Consider the following 10,456-nt stretch of genomic DNA (forward strand, 5'->3'; position numbering starts at 1 on the left):
CTCACAACCAAAGTATGTATGGAGGAAATGTAGTCAAATTAAACTTACCTTCAAATTTCTGAGAGCTTTTAATGAATATTCTCTGAAGAAGAATCAGAGCCAAAAATTTATTAAAATGATAGTGCCCTTGAGTGGTATATAACTTAATACGTGAAAAAAATTGAGTTGTTGAAAGCTTAGGAAATGTTGAAAGAAGATTATTGTTTCCCTTAGGCCTCTTCTTTGTTTACTTCTCTGAACATGCCCCTTGAAATATAATGTCTTCTGGGGGATAATTATAAGACCCTGGGAACAATGCAACATGCCACATGTTGATAATAGTCAATGTTAACCTGAACTAACTAAGTAACATAGTTAGTCTATGTTAACCTGAACAAAACTATTGACACGCATATCCATTAATGTGTTAAAATAAGCAAATATTTTACCTAAAGATACTGTGTATTAACCATAAAAAAAGTGAATACTAAAGTGATAATAGTCAATTCATTATTCTCCTAAAAAGTGATCTTTTTATATTCAACAGATCCTTGACATAGGACAGGTTTCATTAACTCCTTTTAAATATGTAAAACTAAAATATTTTAATAGTTGGAATGCTGTTAATTTCTGGGACTCTTCTAGGCATAAGATTGAGAGCCTGAAAAGAGGCATTTGGGTCCAGTTCTTCCACAAACCAGCAGTGTGACCCTGAGATACATGTCTCATAATGCTGAGCCATATTTTACTTGTCTAAAATATATGAGAAATGTATAAAATGATCACTTCAGTTTTTTTTTTTTTCCTTTATTCTTTTTTTTTTTTTTTTTTTTTGCTTTTTACTGAATCTTTTTTTTTTTAGTTGTTACTATACTTTAAATTCTGGGGTGCATGTGCAAAACATAAAGGTTTGTTACATAGGTATATGTTTGCCATAGTGGTTTGCTGTACCCATCAATCCATCATCTACATTAGTTATTTCTCCTAATGCTATCCCTCCCCCACCACCCCTCTGCCACCAACCAGTCACAGTGCGATGTTCCCCTCCCTGTGTCCATGTGTTCTCACTGTTCAGCTCTCAATTATGAGTGAGAACATGTGGTGTCTGGTTTTCTGTTCTTGTGTTAGTTTGCTGAGAATGATGGTTTCCAGCTTCATCCATGTCCCTGCAAAGGACATGTACTCATGCTTTTTTATGTCTGCATAGTATCCCATGATGTATATGTACCACATTTTCTTTATCCAAGCTGTCATCGATGGGCATTTGGGTTGGTTCCAAGTCTTTGCTGTTGTGAGAAGTGTCACAGTAAACATACATGTGCACGTGCCTTTCTAGTAGAATGGTTTAAAATCCTCTCCGTGTACACCCAGTAATAGGATTGCTGTGTCAAATGAAATTTCTAGTTGTAGATCCTTGAGGAATCACCACACTGTCTTCCACAGTGGTTGAACTAATTTACACTCCCACCAATAGCGTGAAAGTGTTCCTATTTCTCCACAACCTCTCCAGCATCTGTTGTTTCCTGACTTTTTAATGATCACCAGTCTAACATTATACAAATCTAAGTAAAATGAATGTTCTTTGATTACTAAATTGTACGCTTTAATGAATCACAAGAGCAGAAACAAGAAAAAAAATGAAGAGTTGAACAAAACACCCATTTATTGCTAGAAAATTCCAATACAATATCACCACTTAAAACAGTTTCACTTTTATAAATCTCAATGTTTGCATAATTTATAAAAACTTAAAATTAATGCAAAACTATCCCATATTTCTCACACAATGTTCAGCAGTTTATCACTGTAATAAATAACTCAATTTCTTATCTTATGATTACTATTTGTTTGTTTGATAGTCTGTTGATACCTAAGAATAAGGCTGTATTATTTTTCCATACACTATACCTTATAAAAAATCTTAATTCATATTATCAAATTTGATTGGTGTAAAACAACATGGAGCAACATTAAGACATAGATATGAAAGGGTTAAATTTGAAGTTAGGACTATTCGTCCCTTATGCAGCCAAATTATCTGTCATTTGAATATTCTTTGCTTTTCTTCACTTTTCTCCTGTCAGTTAATACAGAAGACAGTTTCTCTATAAGTGAAGATCCATGGCCATCATATCTACATCATTCCATTCTGACAGATACTTTCATTTGTGTGTCCCTAACCTCCAAGTCTCAGAAGGATGCTCTCATTCCTAGCATGGGAACCTCAGGCTACCCCGCTGTCCCTGGCTACTTTTAAGTGTGCATTAAACAATGTAACCATGGATATATTAAAGTTATGACAGTAAACATGGTTTAATTCTAATCCCTTAGTTTCCATTTCCTATTTTCTGTCATATAAAAGAAATATAAAGCTTTGGGGGTAAATGGGAAAGAAATATTAAAAGCTCATAACCATTATATTGAGGTTGAATAATTAAATCAACAGATATTATAACTGATATATCAGAACTATATAGTTGTAATTGTTAGGCTGTTGTTAATTATATATAGCTGTTCACTTGTGAACTGTCCAGATTGAATAACTTGGAAAAGCAAAAAATGGTCCTTCTATGCTCTGGATCAATATTAACCTAGCTATAGCAGTGGAAAAGAACAAACATTTATACATTACTTTTTATTAAACTAATATCAATTAGGTCTTATGTAATTATTGTGATATAACTAATTCCCTCAACAATTCTGTTGTTGGTAGACAATGAAACAGATCAGGGTAACTTATTCATTTAATTCAACACCAACTTAAAGGTAGGTACTATTATTACCATTTCACAGGTAGATACTGAGGCTCTAAGTTAAACTACTTGCCTAGTTTGCAGGAATAGTAAACAGAGGAGCCATTGGTGGCTCACACGTGTAATCTCAGCACTTTGGGAATCCAAGGCAGGGGGATAACTTGAGGCCAGGAGTTCTTGATCAGCCTGGGCAACATAGCAAGACCCCATCTCTACACAAAATACTAAAACATTAGCCGAGTGTGATGGCTACTCGGGAGACTGAGAGGCTGAGGTGGGAAGATCATTTCAGAGCAAAAGTTTCAGGTTACAGTGAATTGTGACCATTCCAACCTGGACCCTGTCTATAGAAAAAGAATAAAAAAGCAGTCAAGAATTGCTCTAGGCTCTGTACTGTAAGATTTTCACTACTTTGTTATGGTGTTTACTGCCTACAATCACTTTTATTCATCCCCATGTTGTTTTATGGTGACTTAATTACATTGTTTGTCTTCTTTCTAGACCCTAAGTTATTTGAATGTGGAATCGATTTCTGATTTAGCTTTCCCCCCGCCATTGTATCTGCCGTAGAGAACTGCAGTACATGGGAGATGTTCAAAAGAATATGTATTGCACAAATAAAGGAAAAAGTGAAAAAAAGATCCTGCAAAATTAATGTAGAGCAGAGGATAATGTTTATTTTACTTTTTACAATAAAATAGCCCTGAAAGGCCATGCTGAGTATATCCATAATTCCTTGTGGAATTATGATGTGGTATGAGGAAATACAGCAGTTGCTTTGATGCTGTTGTTGTGGAAAAATCAAAAGGGCAAGAGAGACCTCGGGGTAAAGCAGGAGAATCTTTATTGAGTGCACTCAGATCCAGCAGACTCAATGTCCAAAGACTGGACCCCGAACAAAGACAAAGTTTTGCTTATATACCTACTCCTAAGTGGCGCGAAATCAAATGTACAGAAGCAAGACAAAGGCAGTTAATCAGGCTATCCCAGGCTCATAACTCAAGTTTAGTATATCCCTTACCATGCAGTCCAGATGGTCGTTATCTGGGCCACTATTTCAGGTACAGCTAGCCTCCCATCGGAGAATTTTCACCATCCTCCTTCAATGTAGCTTCCATTTTCCTGGGCAAACCAAGCTCTTTCATTTGGAGTGTAGCTTAGGGTCTCTGGGAGGGGAATCTCTGGGAGGAGAGACATAGTTAAGGCTTCCTCTTTAGAAGGTGGAGTCATCATTGCAGCCCGCTTTGCCTCTTTGTCTGCCTTTCTGTTTCCTTTAGCCTCTGATGTTCCTGCCCTCTGGTGCCACCTACAGTGCATCACTGCCACCTGCTTTGTGGCCCATACGTTGTCCAAGAACTGTAGAATTTCTTCCTTTAACTTTTCCTCCAGCAGTTGAAAGTCCTCTTCCTTTGTAAATAGCCCCATGAACATGTAAAGTAGCAAAAGCATAGAGTCTGTGTAAATATTTGCCTTTTGGTCTTTTACTAGCCAGAGAGCCCTTGTCAGAGATACTAGCTCTGCTGAGCGGAAGTTGCTGTAGGCAAAGACTGTGCCTCTACTACTGAGTCCAAAGTCAGTACTGCATACCCCTGTCAGCAAACCACCCCCCGGCCGCCAGGAATGAAGTTGCTCCCATTAGTAAAATATTCAATGTCCGGGTCCCTGAGGGTCAGATCTGTCAAATTACTCTGGCTTGAGAACACTTCGTCTACCACATCCACACAGCAATGAAGGACGTTTCTTCACACTGACTCATTGGGGAGCAAGGTAGCTGGGTTTAGGGTATTCACAGTCTCTAAAGTTATTCAGGCATTTTCACATAAGAGCCCTTGGTATCAAGTCATTCTCAGATTTGATAACCAATGGTGCCCCCTTTGGTCCATCAAAGTTACACCTGAGTGTGGTACCTGGATTGTCAGTTGCTGTCCTAAAGTCAGTTTATTAGCTTCCTGTGCCAGAAGAGCAGTGGCAGCTAATGCCTTAAAACAAGGAGCCCATCCAAGTGCCACAAAATCTAATTGCTTGGATAAGTGTGCCGCCAGGGCAGTACCTTGACCCTATGGCTTGAGTTAGGACCCCTATGACCATTCCTTTTTGCTCATGGAGATATATATATACACACACATATACATATATATATATAAAGGCTTAGTAAGATGTGGTAGTTCTAAAGCTGGGGCCTGAGTCAAGGCTTCTTTGATTTCTTTAAAAGTCTTTTCCTGGTGTGCCTCCCAGAGGAAGGACTCCTTTTTTCCCCACTTTGTGGCTTCATATAATGGCTTAGCCACGAGTGAGAAATTTGGGATCCAGATGCGGCAGAACCCTGCTGCCCCGGGAATGCTCTTATTTGTCACTGGGTGGTTGGAGTAGGAAGTGCACAAACAGCCTGCTTCCATTCGCTACCGAGCCATCTTTTCCCTTGGCTTATATAGAAGCCTAAACACTGAACACTTTCAGAGCTGATTTGAGCCTTATTCCCTGATACTTTATATCCTGCCTTCCGTAACAGGTACAGGAGGTGTTGGATCCCCTGGAAGCAGTCCTCTTCAGTTGGGGCTGCTAGAAGGAGATGATCAATGTACTGGAGCAAGACACAGTCACTGCCTGGTGGGGTGTATGCTTTAAGGTCTGAGGCCAGTGTGTCTTCAAATATTGTGGGATACTTCTTAAATCCCTGTGGGAGTCTTGTCCAAGTGTACTGTGATTCACCCCACTGAAAAGCAAAAATAGGCTGACTAATCGGTGCCAACAGGAGACAGAAAAATGCAACCTTTAAATCTAAGACTGTAAACTAAGTGGCACTTGCTGGAATATGTCCCATTAAAGTATACGGGTTTGGCACCACTGGGTAGATGGTCACTGTAGCTTGGTTTACTGCACACAAATACTGCACTAGCCTATACTCACCAGATGGCTTCCACACTGGCAAGAGAGGGGTGTTCCATGGTGACTGGCATTTGACTATGATTCCATGCTTATGAAGCCACTCTAAGTGTTTGTGGATTCCCCGTATGGCCTCGGGGAGTAGTGGGTCTGGTACCTGATTTACTGTCAGTCCAGGCAGGTTACTTTCAGCCCAAACTCTGGGAATTTTAGTAAGTAACGTGTGCGTTTCATTTACTCCTGGTTCCGGGGTCTTTTCTGCATATAGCCTCCATTCCTCAGCTTGCAGGCCAGTAAGGGTTAACACCATAGCCTCTGGGCATGCTAGGTTTAAAGTTACATTCCCTTGAGGCCCAAAGGTAATCTCTACCTACAGGTTTTGAAGTAGCTCTCTTATAAGCAAAGGAACTGGACAATTTGGCAGGTATAGGAATTCATGTTGGACTTCTAGTCCTTCTATAACACACCTCTTTGACCGACAGAAAGGCCCCTTTTCTGAGACTCCAGTGGCTCCTACAATAGTTGCACAGTTTTTGGATAGTAGCCCTATAAGTCGGGTCATTACTGAGTGCTCAGACCTGGTATCTATCATAAAGTCCATCAACTGCCCCCTACTTCCAATGTGACCATAGGCTCCTGGAAGGCCAAAGAGATGGAGCTCCGTCAGTCCTAGTCCTCATATCCCTCAGCCCCTGCCAGTTCAATCAGATGGGTGTCTGGATCGTCCCAGGTCCAGTAGCCCCCTGCTGGGGGCTGGAAAACAAAATCTCGCTCTCTCCCATGCTCATGATGATAGACAGGTCCTCTCATTTCCCAGAGAGTCATTTGCATGACTGGGGCACAGTCAGACCTGAGACAGCCTCCCTGACTTTCCAGGTTTTCCACCCTAACTTTCTGTAGCTCTGATTCCTCCTTCCCAGGTGAGGCTGGGGCATGTACCCTCACAGATTTAACTCCTCTTGGGCAGCTGGGGCAGATGAACCAGCAGCAAGAGCAGTTGGTCTCGGTAAAGGGAGGTAGGTTGGAACATAAGGAGGAGGAGGAAATTCTGTTCTGAGGTGCCTGTAAAATTGGTTTACCTTGCCCTTCCTATAGCTTTTTTCTCTTTCTCTGCAGCTGCTGGCATGGCCGATTTTACTTTCATTTTGGGTGCGGCTGCTAGGGCCACAAGTGTCTTACACTATGCTGCCAAACAGGGTTGCAACCATGCTGGTTGGTTTTGTATAATATTGAGCCATTAATTGATATAGGGTAATTGGTATGGGTACTCTTGCTGTCGCCTGACCCTGGTCACCACCTTAAATGCCCAGCCAATTGTCTCCCTATCTATAATACCCTCGGCCAGCCAACCGACACCAAAAGAGGGCTACTCTAATTCACAGAGCATTCTCAGCTTTTGGGGGGTCAACTTAATTCCATAATCCCCTAAAAAAACTTTCTTAAAATTATTTAACTTACATTCCAATGGAGTGGGTTTCAACGACTTTCCCCCATTTCCTCCCTTTTTGACGTGCACTCACTCTGACTTTCATTTCGGACTGACCAGATCATCTCCTATTACGGGACTTTTCAGACGCTGCCTAGCTAGGAGAGTTCCTTATTCCCACCACGGATGCTGCAGTCAGGTGGCAGCTCCTATTCGCCAGATGGGGACTGCCACTAGCCCAGGTCTGCCCCATACTTCGCTCGGAGCACACAGTCCACACTAAGATCTGTGCCTCCCCACATTACTTCCTGCGTTAGTCCCTCCCAAAACCATCTCTCACACAGTTTCATGCACTTCCCCTCTCCCAGTTCCCTTTTCTAACTGACTTAGCGAGCCTCTCTCACATACCATGTCAGTTGGGGTGTAAGTTTCATCTGACTTGGCGAGCCACTCTTGCATTCTCCAGCCTCTCTAGGTCGAATTATACCCTGGGAGGTGATCAGGCTCCTCTTCTGTCCTTATGAGACAGGTCCTGCCCCAAAACCTTACCACAGTTCAGTAGCACTGCTTCTGGGATCCTCCTGTAACCCCTTCCAGGTTCCACTGTGCTGTTAGGGGAGGGGTACCGGGGATGCGGGAGAGCCAATCTCCCCTTCAGGTTGAGGTTCTCCCAGTGGCACACCTGGGGTAACTGATCTCCTGTGGCTGGGAGCCCCAGACCCACAGGCAAAGGAGACAGCCAATCTATCATCTCACCCTCCTGGCTGGCTCACCAGAAATGTTGTGGAAAAATCGGGAGGGCAAGAGAGGCCTCTGGGTATAGCAGGAGAATCTTTATTGAGTGCACTCAGACACAGCGGACTCAACGTCCAAAGACTGGGCCCCGAACAAAGACAAGGTCTTCCTCATGTACCTACTCCTAAGTGGTGTGAAAACGAATGTACAGAAGCAAGACAAAGGCAGTTAATCAGGCTATGCCAGGCTCATAACTCAGGTTTAGTATATCCCTTACTATGCAGCCCAGATGGTCGTTAATCTGCGTTAGTTCAAAGTTCATAGGAGTTTCACAAAGACTCATCTTTCTACCCCCCACCATGGCATCCAGCTGTCTGTAAGCTAGACCTGCTCAGGCATGTCTAGTGACCTTTGCTATATTGCTTAGATGAAAAAGCAGGAACCTACAATCATTAACTATAGGGAAAACAGGACCTCATAAAACCTACAGAGCAAGGAGCAAGATATAGTTACATAGCAGACAGGATGGGATTTGAGGTAGAAGTTCACTTACACTAAAGGAGAGATAGAACTTATCTCCTCACATCTCTATGTTGTGGGCATGCTGAGAGAGCCTTCAGAACACATCTCTTTGAACTCTGGCCCTTAGATAACATTATCAAAACTTTGCCTGTTACTGCCATTGAAATGAGTCTGCCTAACACAAGCAGCTTGTTTTATTTTTTTCTTTTAATTTTTATTTCACTTTTCTTTCTTTAATATCCTGCCTCACTATCTGTACCTTAGTACAAATTATGGTTCTGCAATTTATATGGAACCCTAGGCATGATACTTGGCTTCCTCATCTAAAACATATTATGATGTTTTAGATGAGTGATATGATACCAGTCAACATCGTTGATATGAGGATTAAAATGTAATACTACGTAAAATACCTAGTTTCATGTGGCTGCATGGGGTACACTCAACATCTTAGTATGAAAATTGTTTTCAGGCCTACAAAATATCTCGTATTACAATACAGTGGCCAAAAAAGGTATGCTTTTGGAATACAATGTGATTTTCTGATAACAGACTTCTTACTTGTACAGATAACTTTGGTAGAATTTCCATGCATGACTGAAATCACTAAGGAACTTACTGTCTGGTTCCTTCATAAACAATTGAAGGCAAGTATCAATCTGAAATTCTGAGTAGTTTCTTATGCAGTTTACACTGTGCCAAGAAGTAAGTTGAGAAGCCTTGCCAACAAGTAAAGGAACAGTGAAGAAGATCAAAATATATTATAAGTTTAAGTAGCACATGCCTTTTCTTGCCATTTTTCCACTAATAATTTACTGAATATTAATCATAGGCAAAGTACTACCAGTTCTCTCCACTCTTTCACAGTCAATCTACTTGTAGGAACTTATATTCCTATTGTTTCTATTCCTTTTCTTCCCTTTCATGGGACTAACTCATGGAAACGTGGATTCTTCTCCCACCATCTCACCACTCCACTGTCATTTGCAAATAATGCTGTGTTAAAATCTATCAAAGAATAATCACATTTGTTGTTACATTTAAAACCAGTACTTTCTTTTTAATTGTGTTTACCTTCCCTATAGCATTTGACCATTTGACCACTCCCTCCTTTGAAATGTTACTTTTAGCTTAACTTTAGTTGTACTATGCAGGAAAACCAGGTTTCTTCTGGTTTTCCTCCTTTATCTTGAAACATTTTGTTTTGGGGGGTTGCTTATTACCTCATTTTCTTCTGCCCATTCCCTACATATTGGTAATTATCCAGATCCTACTCCTTCCAAGCTACAAGCCTTCTTTTCTGATAATACTACCATTTCTCCCCTGGGAAATCTCCTATATCCACTTCTGTATTTAAGTCTCCTGAGCTTTAGGTTTGTATAGTAAGCTGATTACTGGACATCTTCCTTGGATATCTCATAACATTTCAAATTTGACACATTCAAAATTGAATTCATCATTGTATTCATACCCTGCCTCAAACAAAGGGAGGAAAATACTTCTATTTTGCTATTTTTGTCAATGACAATCAGGCAATATTATAAACTATAACCTTGTCTTCTCTCACTTCCTTCATATTGCCTGAATTAGTCACCATGACATTTTCTGATCTATTCATGTAAACCATTTCTTCAATTGCCCACTTCTTATATTCAGTGTTCATCTCAAGCTGCTGTCTTCTTTCAGTTGGATAACAACAGCTTCTTAACTGTTTTATCCATCTCTGGTTTTATTTCTTCTAATAAGTGGTCCACTGTTAAGCCAGAGTGATCTTGGTAAATCACCAGTTTGTGAGAACCAATGAGTTAATTCATCTGTTTTATTCCTCTAAAGTACTTTTAAAAAAGTGTTTATCACAGTTGTAGTAGTAACAGTAGCATCAGCAGGAGAAGAAAGTATAGAAGGAAAAAGAGCAGAAAGATATCCTTATTATAAATCTAATCCAGTGGTAAGATTAATAGTAGGATCATAAAGTTTCCAAATAAACATCTTACAGTCACAGGGAAAATCCCTGTTTCTATTTCCTCATTTCTATTTCACCCCTCATTCCCTGTCAACATGGATCCTCTCCCTATACCTGATACTCCACTGAGTCTGCTGGTTACAAAGCTGCTGAAGAATTATTACCACATCAAAAGGCAAAATTCATATCCTTTGC

Source organism: Rhinopithecus bieti, unplaced genomic scaffold (genome assembly GCF_001698545.2).
Source record: "Rhinopithecus bieti isolate Rb0 unplaced genomic scaffold, ASM169854v2 scaffold_60905, whole genome shotgun sequence".
NCBI classification, from domain to species: domain Eukaryota; kingdom Metazoa; phylum Chordata; class Mammalia; order Primates; family Cercopithecidae; genus Rhinopithecus; species Rhinopithecus bieti.